Source organism: Ranitomeya variabilis, chromosome 1 (assembly GCF_051348905.1).
Source record: "Ranitomeya variabilis isolate aRanVar5 chromosome 1, aRanVar5.hap1, whole genome shotgun sequence".
Lineage (NCBI taxonomy): Eukaryota > Metazoa > Chordata > Amphibia > Anura > Dendrobatidae > Ranitomeya > Ranitomeya variabilis.
Window position 1 is genome coordinate 273,891,037 of NC_135232.1, and position 16,483 is coordinate 273,907,519.

The window sequence follows — 16,483 nt, forward strand, 5'->3', positions numbered from 1 at the left end:
TAGCTCAGTATTGGGGTATCAGGTGGAGTAATAGGGTCATACGGCAGCAGTGGCTCAGTATTGGGGTATCAGGTGCAGTAATGGGGACACATATGGCAGCAGTGGCTCAGTATTGGGGTATCAGCTGGATGAGGAGTTTATGCAGGTTGGGAATAGATGGTGATGGGGCTGGAATATGAGAAATGAAATGTGTCTTTGTTGTATTCTCTGCAGGTGAGTCCTGGCTGGAAGAAGTTGTCATGTTGGTCTGGGCCAGATGGAAAAGATGGGAAAAGTGAACGATTCCATCAGAAAGGATGTCAGCGGTAAGACACTATCTGTAACTGTGCAGTGATCTGTTATATGTTCTGTAGGACTGGTATCTACCACTGACCATATGGCGGTAATATCCATGTTGGTCGTTATATAGAGATTATCTTCAGTAACAGCGCGGTCATCTGCTGAAGTTCTCCACTATTAGGTTGCGTCACCCAGTTGTTATCAAAGCTTCGCCCCCCTGAACCAAAACCCTAGCTATGCCTCTGGGGTGATGTCTTATACTACAGAGTCTGCCTATGGGGGTGCTGCCTTATACTACAGGGTCTGCCTATGGGGGTGCTGTCTTATACTAGAGGGTCTGCCTATGGGATGCTGCCTTATACTACAGGGTCTGCGTTTGGGGTGCTGCCTTATACTACAGGGTCTGCCTATGGGGGGCTGCCTTATACTGCAGAGTCTGCCTATGGAGGTGCTGCATTATACTACAGAGTTTGCCTATGGGGTGCTGCCTTACACTACAGAGTCTGCCTATGGGGTGCTGTCTTATACTGCAGAGTTTGCCTGTGGGGTGCTGCCTTATACTACAGAGTCTGCCTATGGGGTGCTGTCTTATACTGCAGAGTCTGCCTATGGGGTGCTGCCTTATACTACAGAGTCTGCCTATGGGGACTGTCTTATGCTATAGAGTCTGCCTATGGGAGCTACCTTATGCTATAGAGTCTGTCTATGGGGTGCATTATACAATATAGAGTAGGCCTATGGGGAGTGCATTATGCTATATGGAGTCCTATGGGGAGTGCATTATACTATATTGAGGACTATCTGGTGCATTATACTATATGGAGGCTATCTAGCGGGCCATCATATATTGTGGGGATTACATTGAGGGGGTCATCTTACAGTGTAGGGGCCATCAAACAGTTGGGGGGCTACTAACGGGCCAGTATACTGTGTGGGTGGTTATATATAGTGAGGGGGCATTTTACTGTGTATAAAAGAACATCATACTGTGTATAGGGGAGCTGTACAGGGGGGAGACTCGGGACATTATTAAATGTGAAGTGGACACTTATTGTTATAGGGGAACTCAGGTTACTGAGGGGCACACAGGGTAATATTACTTTTTAGGGGGCAAAATATGTGCACTGTTTTCTAGGGCACTTGTGCCCGGCATTACTATATTATAGAGGGATGCTTTAGAATTTAGAAGGCACAGAGAACCACACAGCAGGTACAGTAATAGGGACACATACAGCAGCAGCGGCTCAGTATTGGGATATCAGGTGCAGTAATAGGGACACATACGGCAGCAGTGGCTCAGTATTGAGATATCAGGTGCAGTAATAGGGACACATACGGCAGCAGCGGCTCAGTATTGGGGTATCAGGTGCAGTAATACGGACACATACGGCAGCAGTGGCTCAGTATTAAGATATCAGCAGGATGAGGAATTTGTGCAGGTTGGGAATAGATGATGATGGCTGGAATATGAGAAGTGAAATGTGTCTTTGTTGTATTCTCAAATTAAGGAGAGAGAGCACGTATAGGGCGATAAAAGTGATAATTTGGATGACAATACACAGTAGGTGCACTCACCTTTAGAGGTTGTGAAAAGTCACAACCCCTTGCAGAATATAAGAAGAAACAGTGGTCGCTGCAGACTCCCGTGGATACCAATGTGACAAAGAAGAAAGGAGAAGACTGGGTTTCTCGATGTATCCGCGCTGACTACACACGATGGAAGTTTTCTTGAAAGCTTTATTGTGCCGACACGTTTCGTGGCAATCTGCCACTTCCTCAGGGCCATGTTGTATTCTCTGCAGACGAGTCGTGGCTAGAGAAGTCGTCATTTCGGTCTGGGCCAGATGGAAAAGACGGGTAAGGCTACTTTCACACTAGCGTCGGGAACAACCCGTCGCTGTGCGTCGGGCCGACGTTCCCGACGCTAGCGTGGTCTCCGCCGCACAACGGGGGCAGCGGATGCATTTTTCCAACGCATCCGCTGCCCCATTGTGAGGTGCGGGGAGGTGGGGGCGGAGTTCCGGCGGAGTTCCGGCCGCGCATGCGCGGTCGGAAAAAGCGGACCGTCGTGAGCAAAAAACGTTACATGTAGCGTTTTTTGCTCCCGACGGTCCGCCACTGCACGACGCATTCGTCGCACGACGGGTGCGACGTGTGGCAATCCGTCACAATGCGTCGCTTCATGTTAATCAATGGCGAAAAAACGCATCCTGCAAACACTTTTGCAGGATGCGTTTTTTCGGCAAAAAGACGCATTGTGACGGAATGCAGTTAACGCTAGTGTGAAAGTAGCCTAAAGTGAATGACTCCATCAGAAAGGACGTCAGTGGTAAGTCATTATCTGTAACTGTGCTGTGATCTCTTATATGTTTTGCAGGGCTGGTATCTACCACTGACCATATGGCGGTAATATCCATGTTGGTCTTTATATAGAGATTCTCTTCAGTAATAGCGCTGTCATCTGCTCAGGTTCTCCACTATTAGGGTTTCGTCACCCAGCTGTAATCAAGGTTACCTGGTTAGGGGCCCACTCAGAAGCTTCGCCCCCCCTGAACCAAAACCCTAGCTACGCCTTCTTTGAAGGCTAACGGATGGTTAGAATAGCCTTTAAAATCCCTGTGCACAGCATAGCTGAAAACAGTTTGGCTGATTAGAGAACCTATAAACCTGACCTGCCTTTGAGCTAGTTAAGAATCTTGAGCATTACATTTGTTGGTTCCATTAAACTCTCAAAATGGCCAGAAAAAAAGAACTTTCATGTGAAACTCGACAGTCTATTCTTGTTCTTAGAAATAAAGGCTATTCCATGCGAGAGATTGCTAAGAAACTGAAGATTTCCTACAACGGTGTGTATTACTCCCTTCAGAGGAGAGCACAAACAGGCTCTAACCAGTGTAGAAAGAGAAGTGGGAGGCCCCGCTGCACAACTGAGTAACAAGACAAGTACATTAAAGTCTGTAGTTTGAGAAATCGGCGCCTCACAGGTCCTCAACTGGCAGCTTCATTAAATAGTACACGCAAAACGCCAGGGTCAACATCTACAGTGAAGAGGCGACTCCAGGGTGCTGGCCTTCAGGGCAAAGTGGCAAAGAAAAAGCCATATCTGAGACTGGCTAATAAAAAGAAAAGATTAATATGGGCAAAAGAACACAGACATTGGACAGAGGAAGATTGGAAAAAAGTGCTATGGACAGACAAATCCAAGTTTAAGGTGTTTGGATCACACAGAAGAACCCTTGTGAGACGCAGAACAACTAAAAAGATGCTGGAAGAGTGCCTGATGCCTTCTGTCAAGCATGGTGGAGGTAATGTGATGGTCTGGGGTTGCTTTGGTGCTGGTAAAGTGGGAGATTTGTACAAGGTAAAATGGATTTTGAATAAGGAAGGCTATCACTCAATTTCGCAACGCCATGCCATACCCTGTGGACGCTTGGTATGGAGCCAATTTTATCCTACAACAGGACAGTGACCCAAAGCACACCTCCACATTATGCAAGAACTACTTAGGAAAGAAGCAGGCAGCTGGTATTCTATCTGTAATGGAGCGGCCAGCGCAGTCACCAGATCTCAACCTCATTGAGCTGTTGTGGGAGCAGCTTGACAATATGGTACGCAAAAAGTGCCCATCAAGCTAAACCAACTTGTGGGAGGGGCTTCTGGATGCATGGGGTGAAATTTCTCCAGATTACCTCAGCAAATTAACTGCTAGAATGCCAAAGGTCTGCAATGCTGTAATTGCTGCAAAGGGAGCATTCTTTGATGAAAGCAAAGTTTGAAGGAGAAAATTATTATTTCAAATAAAAATCGTTTTTCAAACCTTGTCAATATCTGGACTAGATTTTCAATTCATTTGGCAACTCATTTGATTTATAAAAGTATGAGTTTTCTTGGAAAACATAAAATTGTCTGGTTGACTCTAAACTTTTGAACGGTAGTGTATCTAGATGTGTTGTGAGAACTTTGAAACCCCAAGTGTTTCACTAAAGTTTATAAGGCAGAGCAGTGAAAATAAAAAATATTTTTTTCCCCACAAAAATGATTCTTTAGCCCCCAAATTTTTATTTTCACAATGGTAACAGGAGAAATTGGACCGCAAAAGTTGTCCAATTTGTCCTGAGTACTCTGGTACCCCATATGTGGGGTAAATCACTGTTTAGGTGCACGGCAGAGCTCGGAAGGGAAGGAGCACCGTTTTACTTTTTCAATGCAGAATTGCCTGGAATTGAGATTGGACACCATGTCGCTTTTTGAGAGCCCCTGATGTGCCTAAACAGTGGAAACCCCCAATTCTAACTCCAACCCTAACCCCAACACACCCCTAATCCCAACCCTAACCATAACCCTAACCACACCCCTAACCTGAACACACCCCTAACCCTAATCCCAACCCTAATCACACCCCTAACCCCAACACACCTCTAACCCCAACACACCCCTAACCCTAATCCCAATCCTAAGCACACCCCTAACCAACACACCCCTAACCCCAACACACCCCTAACCCCAACCCTAACCACACCCCTTAACCTGACACACTCCTAACCCTAATCCCAACCCTTATCCCAACTGTAAACGTAGTCCAAGCCCTAACTTTAGCCCCAACCCTAACTTTAGCCCTAACCCTAACTTTAACCCTAATGGGAAAATGGAAATAAATTATTTTTTTATTTTATTATTTTTCCCTAACTAAGGGGCTGGTAAAGGGGGGTTTGATTTACTATTTACAGCAGGTTTTTATAGCGGGTTTTTATGTTTGGCAGTTGTCACACACAAAAAGACGCTTTTTATTGCAAAAAATAGTTTTTGCATCACCACATTTTGAGAGCTATAATTCTTCCATATTTTGGCCCACAGAGTCGTGTGAGGTCTTGTTTTTTGTGGGACGAGTTGATACCATCAACCATCTTCAGGCACATGACAATTTTTGGTCGCTTTTTATTCCGATTTTTGTGAGGCAGAATGAACAAAAAACAGCAATTCATGAATTTCTATTGGGGGGGGCGTTTATACCATTTCGCATGTGGTAAAATTGATAAAGTAGTTTTATTCTTCGGGTCAGTACGATGACAGCAATACCTCATTTATGTTTTTTTATGTTTTGGTGCTTTTATACAATAAAAACTTTTCAATAAAAAATAATTATTTTGCATCGCTTTATTCTGAGAGCTATAATTTTTTTATTTTTCTGGTGATGGAGCTGTATGGTGGCTTGTTTTTTGCAAGACGATTTCAGTTGTGCAACGTTTATTTATATCCGTCTTTTTGATTGCGTGTTATTCCACTTTTTGTTTGTCAGTATGATGATAAAGCATTGTTTTTTTGCCTTGTTTTTTTTTCTAATGGTGTTCACTAAAGGGGTTAATTAGTGGGACAGGTTTACAGGTCAGGTCGTTATGGACGCGGCAATACTAAATATGTGTACTTTTATTGTTTCGATTTTTTTTTTTTATATATACAAATATTTATTTATTGATGGAATAAATATTTATTTTTTATGATTTTTTTTTTAAAGATTTTTACAATTATTTAAAAATAAATTTTTTAATTTAGTCTTACTTTTACACTGTATCCCACTATGGAACACTCATTTTGTGTAGGCTGATCGCTTCTATAGCATGCAGATCTGCATGCTAAGAAAATAGGAGAAACCGGAGCATATTTATGTAGAAAAAATACTTTATTATAACAGGAAAAAAAATTTAAAAACAGCAGTAACACTTAGAGGTATGTAGTAAGTACCATGGTTCGCAAATATAAGAGGGCACCCACCCCTCTAAAGCCCCCATATTAATAATAGTCCAGGAGGGAAATCCCTTCCATATAATGCAACCCGGTTTAGCGACCAGTAAGTAATCAGATGCCAATCAGTAAAGTAATATATGATCAGTAAATTAGACCGAATCAGCTTACCAGGGTGCAGAGGGGGGAATAGAAGAGCGGGGTCCCGCCAGAATAACAACCCCCGACACGTGTTTCGCGGCTGGAAAGCGCCGCTTTTTCAAGGAAGTGCAAATATCACGAAAAGGACCTGTATTTGAACCAGCTGACCTCCGTCACATGTCCATAGTAATCCAATAACAGCGGCACCAGCGGCGCATGCGCACGGCGACGGACGGGTCCGCCATGGGGGCAGGGCATCAGGCCGAGTGCGCGCGCGCCGGGAATGAACCCGGAGCGCCCGCACAAAGCACAGAGACGCCCGCCCACATGGAGGAGCCGCCCACCAACCGGGCGATGCGCACGGCCACTGAATGGAGGTGACTACTTAAAGTCCCGGCCGAGGAACATATCATGGTGGTAGCTATATATTAGAGCAGAGTAAAACATATGTAGGCCACAAAGATAGAAATTCTATACAAGGATATAAGAATATGTATACAACAATGTACAAAAATATGCATAAATATACAAAACAGCGCATAATGGGATATACAATGGGTACAGAAAATGCATCGCCATAGTAACATAATAAGGTAATAACTACATCGATTTTGCAAAAATAATGAACATAAGACATAATTAATATATATTCTCAAGATGACCGAATTACATCTATATCCTACAAGTAGGGCAAACAATTAGATGTATACAATAAGTAATATAGCCGATGCATCAGTTATGCAAAAATGATAATAAATATAATTATATATATAACCATTAGGTGGCAAAACTACATCTGCACCCAGCAAGCAGGACAGTAAAATCAATATGTCCAATAAAAAATACAGATGGTATAATGGTTAATTTTGTACTCCCACAGATGTCCACATCCCGAGGCAACAGAAACTCCAGAACAACGGATCCAAACGGACGGGGCAGGAGAGAAGCAACAGCCAAAGGAAGGCCCACAGGTAAGAGTAATTACTAGTACTGCAAAAACGGAAACAACAAAGGTTAAAAATACAGAAAATAAAATAAAAACAAAGAAATCTGGCGAGATAATGATAATAATTATTTTGCATCGCTTTATTCTGAGAGCTATAATTTTTTTATTTTTCTGGTGATGGAGCTGTATGGTGGCTTGTTTTTTGCAAGACGATTTCAGTTGTGCAACGTTTATTTATATCCGTCTTTTTGATTGCGTGTTATTCCACTTTTTGTTTGTCAGTATGATGATAAAGCATTGTTTTTTTGCCTTGTTTTTTTTTCTAATGGTGTTCACTAAAGGGGTTAATTAGTGGGACAGGTTTACAGGTCAGGTCGTTATGGACGCGGCAATACTAAATTTGTGTACTTTTATTGTTTCGATTTTTTTTTTTTTTATACAAATATTTATTTATTGATGGAATATTTATTTTTTATGATTTTTTTTTTTAAAGATTTTTACAATTATTTAAAAATAAATTTTTTAATTTAGTCTTACTTTTACACTGTATCCCACTATGGAACACTCATTTTGTGTAGGCTGATCGCTTCTATAGCATGCAGATCTGCATGCTATAGAACCTGTCAGCGCTGCAATCCCTGCACACTGACCTTAGAGACTTCCTGACATGCACTGCGCATGATAGGAAGTCTCTCAGCTCTGGTAACCCGGATGTCGTCATGACGACGTCGGGTTACCATGGGAGCGATCGGAACCCCGCGGCATGCCGCGGGGTCTCCGATCCAAAGGCAGAGGGGCTGTCTGCCGGCTCCGGAACACTGCGATCATGTTTGATCGCTGTGTTCCGGGGGTTAAAGTGCCCGAAGCGGTCCGTGACCGCTCCTGGCACTTAGTACCGGGTGTTAGCTGTGAGAATCAGCTGACACCCAGCCGCCATCGGCCGCGCTCCCCCGGGAGCACGGCTGATCGCATTGGACGTACTATTCCGTCCATGGGTATTAAGTCCCAGGTCACATGGACGGAATAGAACGTCCAATACCAGAAAGGGGTTAAGGAGGGGTTTTGGATGCAGAGCCACCAAATATATGCCACAGAATCTGCTCAACTTGAAGTCCTCAAACTTGTCCATGATGCAAAACTTGTAGGAAACCATGAAGTCATGAAAACACAAGAACTACTGCTTCATTTTTTTTAGTGGCCTAATTGTAGGAAGGATGTGAGAAAATATGTTTCCTCCTGTTTAACATGTGCACGGAGCAAGACTCCACTATCTTCACCTCTAGGATTCCTTCAACCTCTTCAAGTTCCATCCAGGCCTTGGGGATCAATCTCAATGGATTTTATCGTGGATCTACCTCCTTCTAAAGAGATGACTGTTATTCTTGTTGTGGTGGATCATCTCACAAAGATAACTCATTTAACTCAAACTAAAGGGATTTCAACCGCTGAACAAACTGCAGAATTAATGGTCAAAGAGATATATAGGCTGCATGGAATTCCTGACAATGTGATTTCTAGAGGTGTTCAATTTACATCAAGATTTTCTAAAAGCTTTTGCACAGATTTAGGAAACTGACAATTTGTCTACTGCCTTCCACCCACAATCCAATAGTCAGACTGAAAGAACTAACCAAACTCTCGAATAATACCTACGTTGTTTTATTTTTTACCTGCAGGATGATTGGGTAGACTATTTACCAACAGCAGAATTTGCCTATAATAACTCCATACACAGTTCTACATCCCAAAGTCTATTTTTTGCAAACTATGGCTTGCATCTGGTTTTTATTCCTAATCTTACATTGAATGCTTTGGTTCCTGCTGTTACTAACGAACTTACAAAGTTGCAGAAAGCTCAGGAAGAACTAAACAAGATGTTGCAAAAGACCCAAAAAGATTACAAAGAAACAGTGGATAAACATCGCAAAGCCCCTCCTACCCTTCAGGTTGGTGACAAGGTTTGGCTATCTACAAAAATTCAGAAAATGAACGTACTGTCTTCTAAATTGCGTCAAAAATTCAAAAGTCCTTTTCAAATTTCTGCATATATTATCCCAGTTGCTTTACATTTAAAACTTCCTAACAGCCTGAAAATACACCTTGTGTTCCATGTATCCTTGTTCAAACCATTCAATGAGAAGCCATTTCCAGGAAGAAATCAGCCACTTCTTTCACCAGAAAAAGTCCATGGTGAAGAAGAGTACATTGTGGATAAAATTCTGGACTCTTAAAGATTTAGAGGAAGTTTACAATATTTGGTGCAATGGAGGGGGTTACAGACCAGAAGATAATTCATGGGATCCGGAGGGGAACGTTCATGCACCCAGGCTTACAAGAGCCTTTTATCAGAGATATCCAGAGAAACCAGCTCCTGAGATAGAGAGAGGCCATCCTGGAAGGAGGGGAGTACTGTCAGGACCCAGCAGCTCTTGTGCACCAGGCTGCACCTCTTCCCTCTGAGCTATTCAGCTCCCTGGACAGTTTCTTGCTAACCCAGGTACTATTACCTGTGTTGTTCCTGATTGTCTCCACCCTGAGTTCCTGATTAGGTTACCCCTATGACCTCCTGATTGAACACTCTACTTAAACCTGGCATTGCACTTTCTTCCTTGCGAGATGATTGAGCTTCCAGCCTTTAGTCAAGCTTCTTTCCACCTGTTGTTTATCCTCAAGATTATACTGCTGCTACTTTGTACCGACTTCTGGCCTTTCCTGACTACGCAACCTGCTTATCCTCCTAACTATACTGCTGCTCCTGTGTACCAACATCTTGGTATTACAGACTATGCTACCTGCCGGTACTGTCCCTAGTAGTTGCAACACCACTACTCCAACTCACGTCAGTCCATAACAGGGGCTATGCTTCAGAGGATGAAGACATCCAGCATGACAAAGCTGTCTTTTTTAGAATTTTTTGGTAACGTCTAATCTGGCCTTTCTAATTTTAAGATTGAGTCATGGTTTGCACCTTGAGGTGAACCCTCTGGATATGCTGTCATGAAGTCTTCTCTTTATGATGGTAGACTTAGATACAGAAACACCTACTTTCAGGAGAGTGTCCTTCACTTGGGTGGATGTTGTGAAATGTATTTTTATAACCATGGAATGGGTTCTGCAAAAAGGGTTCAGAAAAAGCAGCTACTGTATTTTCCATGAAACTTCAGGCTAAGTTCACACGTTGCAGAATTGCCGCGGAAATTTCCGCGGCAATTCTGCGCCTCCTGCCGCGGGTGTATCGCTTGCAGAATTAGCATGCATATACCCGCAGAAAACTAGCGTTTTGCAAGCATAATTAGCTTGCAGAATGCTAGAGTTTTCCAAGCGATCTGTAGCATCGCTTGGAAAACTGACTGACAGGTTGGTCACACTTGTCAAACATAGTGTTTGACAAGTGTGACCAACTTTTTACTATAGATGCAGCCTATGCAGCATCTATAGTAAAAGATAGAATGTTTAAAAATAATTAAAAAAATGGTTATACTCACCTGCAGGCGTCCGTTCCTATAGCTGTTGTGCGGTGAAGGGCCTGAGATGACGTCATTGGTCGCGTGAGCGGTCACATGCGGTCTCACGACCAATCACAAGACACTGACGTCATCGCAGGTCCTTCACCGCCCAGCAGCTATAGGAACCGAAGCGGCAGCGTGCAGCGGAGAGGCCGGAAGACTGCGGGGGACATCGAGGGTGAGTATATCGCTATTTTTTATTTTAATTCTTTTATTTTTTACCAATTATATGGTGCCCAGTCCGTGGAGGAGAGTCTCCTCTCCTCCACCCTGGGTGCCAACCGCACATAATCTGCTTACTTCCCGCATGGTGTGCACAGCCCCGTGCGGGAAGTAAGCAGATCAATGCACTCCTATGGGTGCAGAATCGCCGCGATTCCGCAATTTTAATGAACATGCTGCGTTTTTTTCTGGAATGCGATTCCGCTCAGGAAAAAAATGCAGCATGTGCACAAAAAATGCGGAATGCATTCTATTACATAGGATGCTTAATGTTAGCGTTTTTTTCGCGGTTTTATAGCGTTTTTATAGCGAAAAAACGCGAACAAAACGCGAAAAATATGCTACGTGTGCACACAGCCTCATAGAAAAGCGCTACATTTCTCAGCTTCAAGGATGTACTGCTGTGAATATCACAAAAGTCCATACGTTTCTGTTATGACTAACAGAAATACCCTTGTTGCAAGACTGAATTAAATGTTATGAAGACAAGATAAATACAAATAGAACCTGTCTAACAGATGCCATTTGTATAGAACCCAAATGCTTTACCATAGTATGAATACATATCTTTCTTGTGATGAGCATCTGCAGCGCCCCAGAGTCCTGGTCGTTGCAGTACTGTGGCTCCGCCACTAAGGGGAGCTATGGTACGTTTGATGGCACTGAAGGAGTTCATCTGACCAGGTATCACATACACCAATACATTTCACAGTCGAGCCTCCAGGGGGAGCTAAGCGTACTATTCATTAGGCCACTCCTCACATACTGGTAAAACTGGGGGTCAGGCAGGAAGTTAGAGAGAACGCTGACTGGGTTGGAACCAGGCAACACCTTGTGGCAGAGGGTGTTGCAGGGGAAGATTTGGTAGGGTCCCTGTCAGGGGTGGGATCCTGACAGAGGCCTGGCAAACAGAGAGAAAGCTACGGGACCGCGCCTGCACTGGATAGCGGCGGTGCCCTAAGAAAGGACAAGAAGCGAGATTTATTGTGCTGAGTGAGAAACGAGATCAAAGCAAGAGGGAGAATACCAGTAGGAGTCGTGCTGTAAGATCGAGGCAACATCCTACTGAGGCGTAAACAACCGGCGGCCGGAACGCCGAGGAGGTACAGAGCTCTAAGCCATACTTCAAACCAATGGCAGGACAGTCAGTCACAGGCGGGCTGTCTCACTTAAATCACCTACGCAGACATAGGGGGCAACCTGTGGAGAGGGGCGACTCTAGGGTCCTGGAAGAGCTCCGAGCCTACCCGTCATATGGGTGCGTCCCAACCATAACACCTGGGAGGGACGGAAGATTAGCAGAAGATCATCTAATCGAGTTGTGAGGGAACACGAGAAACAGACACAACAGTTGTGGGGACTATCCCGTAAGCTCAGCAGGGGAGGACCACAACACATAGCGCTAGAAGGAAGGCACAGATTTCCACCTGCAAAGGGAACTCTGGAGGTGCCATCGGACCGGCCGGACTTGCGCAGCCTGGTTAACCGTATTCCGGATTGAGGACTTTGAGACCTTCAGTAAAGAGGTAAAGAGACTGCAACCTGGTGTCCTCGTTATTGACTGCGACCGGCACTACACTACCCCCATCATCCACATCTATTACTGTATGCCCCTCAGCAGGGTCACGGACCGGGTCTAGCCACCGTGACAACCCCAGAGCAGAGACTCAGAGGCCCGGTACCGGGTACCCCTCGGCCCTGCGGCAGTGGGGGCGCTACAAACTTGGCGTCACGAACAGGATCTACTTAAGCCTGAAGAGTCAGGTCATGTGTGCCTTGGAACTGTGATTTATTGTACTTGGACTGTGACTTATTGCAAAGACTGTGCTGTGCCACTTGCCGCCAAAATCCGCCGCCATTACAGCGCTGAGGAGAGCGCAGTAGAAGAAGAAGGGCGTGGAGTGGGCGTAAGCAAGCTGGAGCGCGCGAACGACGATGGCCGCCCAGTCTAAATATTTCTGTACCGTGAGGACGTGTCCGTCAGCAGCCGAGATCCGCCTCCTGATTCTCAATGGAGGGCGGAGACAACGAAAACGAAACCGCCCACGAAGGAGAGAGCGGGAAAAGGATCAGGAAGCGACTCACGTGGAGGACGCCATGGCCAGCAGCTCAGAACCCGAATGTGGGGTAGAAGCAGAAGTCTCCCCCAACTACCCGGACGAGTACCGCAGCCAATTCTCCACGGACAACGCTGATCTTTTGCAGGCTGAGATGGGAGACTTGATCCACCAGCTCCTTCAGCTGAACGCGAAGGCCCAGGCTCCACACCAGGTAGCGCCGGAAGGAAGTCCTTTGACATCGGACCCTGTACCACTACCGGAGTTGCTGCTGAGGCCCTCGCCGACACCGCCAGCGGAACCCGCCACGGAGGAGGAACCTGCATTGGCTGGTGAGTCCGTCGACCCTGTCCCGCCGGCGGAGGACTTGTTAATAGGCCCCGTTGCGGCACCCCCTCTCCCTGGGACCCGTAGACTCCAACGCCTGTTACCATGGGAGGAGGCAACGGGCATGGAACACCGCCTGAAGGCCCCGATCGCGCCAACCACCCTGTTGTGTGAGACCCGTGCAGAGCGCACGGTATGCCGCTGGGTGAACCCAGGATCCGACCTCATGGGGTTCCCCGGGGTGAAGACACGGGAAGGGGAGATGGTGCGGGCCCTGAGCTGGGAGGAATACCAGGCCCAGCTGGAACAGCAGTGGAAGGAGAAGGAAAAGGAGTACCAGGCCGGGCTGGAGGCCTACCATCAGAAAGACCTGGCGGTCAAGGACCGGGCCCGCAAGGACCCCACCGCTCACCAGGCCCCGCGCAGGCAGGGCATCATCACCACCTTCAAGCTCCGCGGAGGCTGGGGCTTCATCAAAGAGCCGGGTCTGTATGCGGAGGTGTTTGTAAACCGAAGGGATGTTGAGTCGCATCTCAGAGAGGGCCACCCAGACCAGGATCTCTACCCAGGGGATGAAGTCTCGTACACCAGGCACTTTGGCGAAAAGGGGTGGTTTGCCCTGAATGTTCGCAAGAGGCAGACCCCTGTGAAACCCCCGATTAAGGTGCCAGTGAAGCTAACCCCTGTAGCCAAGGTGCGCCCTTGTGGTCAGCCCATGGTCATTACCAGGACCACCGAGGTCACCAGCACGTGCACTATGGTCAAGACCACGACATGCAGCATTGTCACCTCCACCACCCTCGTGGCCAAGGAGGCACCTCTTCCGGTGGGTGGTGCCCGTGCTGCTCCAGAACTGAAGACAGTGGGTACGCAGACCCCCAGATGGGACAACACGTCCCCTTATGCAGTACCAGGTGGTGCGCAATACCCTAGGGGGTTGCCTCAGCCGCTGCTACCTCCTGAGTGGTTCAAGTAACTTATACACTGCAGAAATGCTTTAATGACTGTAAATAGTTCATTGTTTTTCCTTGCTGTTTTGCTGCTAAAACCCGTCTAGGCTTACTCTTAAAGGGATCCCTTTGTTGACCCGGGATCCCTATTGTTTCTTATTTTTGTTTGTTTTCTACATTTGCACAAGTTATCAAAGAACTGCTGAATCATGAACAATGCATGATACAAACTCCTTGTATATAGTTTGCACCTTCTTAAAGGTGCTCTCTACTGGTTTTATATAACAGACGGACTCTTTGCGAAGATACGGTTCTTGGAACTTGCACTGGAGTCCTTGCTGCATACGGACTTGCGGCTTGAGAAGTTGCACTACCTCGTAGAGACTTGGTCCCCTCTTAAAGGGGATGTTCACATCTTGCACTTATGTACAGTGTTGCCTTAAGATGGTTGAATGGCAATAATGTCCTGAAAAGAAAGTATTGATGATGTTGATATGTGAAAGTTAAGTGTAACCAATTAGTTGATTGTAAGAAATGTTCAATAATGTTAATAGAAGAATGAGGACAGGAAGTGAACCCGTAGGGGTTAGTGGTGAGTCCTCTAAGGAGCCATATAGAGATGGCTCAATGATCTCAAACTGAAAGAAAAACATGTTCTATACTGTGTATAGTAGTGGAAGGACAGTAGGCTCGGGCAGAATGGGGCGGTCCTGTAAAAGAAAGGAGAGGCAGCAGGCCTGGAGCAGTTAGGACAGGCGGTCCTGCAGACGTAAAGTAGGAGAATGTAGCACAGTTGCTTAAGCCTTATAATGTGTTATAAGAAGGTCTTTAGTGGATTCAGAGTGTACATCCTTAAAGGCAATGTTAAATTAATGTTTAAAAATTTTGCACTTAGTAGAATACCCGGTTGGGTAAGAAAAGTTATTTATAGTAAGTTATTTAAAAGTATTTTACCATGTTTGTAACGTTCAAGTGTCCTCACCTCCCATAAAGGGAAGCTCTGTTCAAATATGCTTATTGTTATTGCACTCACAAAAATTGTATGTCTTTTTGCTGACATGTATTGTTGTTTTCTTCCCAGTCCAGGAGTACTGGATTTAACCGGGGGGGAGTGCAGTGCCCCAGAGTCCTGGTCGTTGCAGTACTGTGGCTCCGCCACTAAGGGGGGCTATGGTACGTTTGATGGCACTGAAGGAGTTCATCTGACCAGGTATCACATACACCAATACATTTCACAGTCGGGCCTCCAGGGGGAGCTAAGGGTACTATTCATTAGGCCACTCCTCACATACTGGTAAAACTGGGGGTCAGGCAGGAAGTTAGAGAGAACGCTGACTGGGTTGGAACCAGGCAACACCTTGTGGCAGAGGGTGTTGCAGGGGAAGATTCGGTAGGGTCCCTGTCAGGGGTGGGATCCTGACAGAGGCCTGGCAAATAGAGAGAAAGCTGCGGGACTGCGCCTGCACTGGATAGCCGCGGTGCCCTAAGAAAGGACAAGAAGCGAGATTTATTGTGCTGAGTGAGAAACGAGATCAAAGCAAGAGAGAGAATACCAGTAGGAGTCGTGCTGTAAGATCGAGGCAACATCCTACTGAGGCGTAAACAACCGGCGGCCGGAACGCCGAGGAGGTACAGAGCTCTAAGCCATACTTCAAACCAACGGCAGGACAGTCAGTCACAGGAGGGCTGTCTCACTTAAATCACCTACGCAGACATAGGGGGCAACCTGTGGAGAGGGGCGACTCTAGGGTCCCGGAAGAGCTCCGAGCCTACCCGTCATACGGGTGCGTCCCAACCATAACACCTGGGAGGGACGGAAGATTAGCAGAAGATCATCCAATCGAGTTGTGAGGGAACACGAGAAACAGACACAACAGTTGTGGGGACTATCCCGTAAGCTCAGCAGGGGAGGACCACAACACATAGCGCTAGAAGGAAGGCACAGATTTCCACCTGCAAAGGGAACTCTGGAGGTGCCATCGGACCGGCCGGACTTGCGCAGCCTGGTTAACCGTATTCCGGATTGAGGACTTTGAGACCTTCAGTAAAGAGGTAAAGAGACTGCAACCTGGTGTCCTCGTTATTGACTGCGACCGACACTACACTACCCCCATCATCCACATCTATTACTGTATGCCCATCAGCAGGGTCATGGACCGGGTCTAGCCACCATGACAACCCCAGAGCAGAGACTCAGAGGCCCGGTACCGGGTACCCCTCGGCCCTGCGGCAGTGGGGGGCGCTACACATCAACAAAAGATAGAATTGTAACACAAATCTAGTTTTTATTAATGTGTTTTACTATTGAATTCTCCT

General features: G+C 46.1%; 1 long non-coding RNA gene across 1 annotated transcript in view; it reads left to right on the forward strand.

Annotated features, from left to right (window-relative positions):
• Positions 1-16,483, forward strand: part of LOC143815308 (uncharacterized) — a 94,671-nt gene that overhangs the window by 55,318 nt on the left and 22,870 nt on the right. The window contains exon 2 of the long non-coding RNA XR_013223719.1: positions 7,040-7,130. This is a non-coding gene — a long non-coding RNA (uncharacterized LOC143815308). The remainder of the gene's footprint in view (positions 1-7,039; positions 7,131-16,483) is intronic.